Source organism: Sinocyclocheilus rhinocerous, unplaced genomic scaffold (genome assembly GCF_001515625.1).
Source record: "Sinocyclocheilus rhinocerous isolate Xijiao unplaced genomic scaffold, SAMN03320098_v1.1 scaffold787, whole genome shotgun sequence".
In the NCBI taxonomy this organism is placed as follows: Eukaryota; Metazoa; Chordata; class Actinopteri; order Cypriniformes; family Cyprinidae; genus Sinocyclocheilus; species Sinocyclocheilus rhinocerous.
Window position 1 is genome coordinate 104,747 of NW_015662932.1, and position 677 is coordinate 105,423.

A 677-nucleotide genomic window follows, 5' to 3' on the forward strand; every position below is an offset into this window, starting at 1 on the left:
GAGAGAGAGAGAGAGAGAGAGAGAGATGAAAGTTGCGTGTATGCGCGTCTGTGCGTTTCTCTTTTTAGAGTGAGTTTACTTCAAAAACAGCGATTTTATCCTCTTGTTGCTGGAAAATATAATGTAGCGATTCAGTATTTAAACTGTTATTAATAAAAGTTGCGGGGTAGCGTTGACAAGTTTCTTTTCTCCTAGATGTGTGAGCTGCGCGATCTCTGTGTGTGTGTGTGTGTGTCAGTAAGCAGCGCATTAATATAGAACGATAATTAAAGGCTCTAATGCTCACCAGTATAGGTATGTGTATTGTAGGAGCTAGACGACGTATGATGATGTGTGACAGCATAGTAGTGGTGTCCCAATTCTTAGGGGAATATTTTCACCCCTACCCCTTGACACTCTGTTTCAAGGGACAAGGGGAAGGGGAAGGGGTATAAAATAGAATTGGGATTGGGCCAAAGTCCCACCCTTCCTGCAATCGCCGTCCAAAGCCACGCCCCCTGAACGCATGCGCACACCACCCAACTTCATGCTGCGCCGCAAAGATCGCCTGACAAAAGCAATGCATTCTGGTTAGAAAATTTGTCCAACTTTGATAGGTGCTGCAGCCGCCTTACGATCACATGTGCCATCAAAGTACCGCGAGAGCAAAACGGGACCAGTCGCCTAGGTCAGGTGCT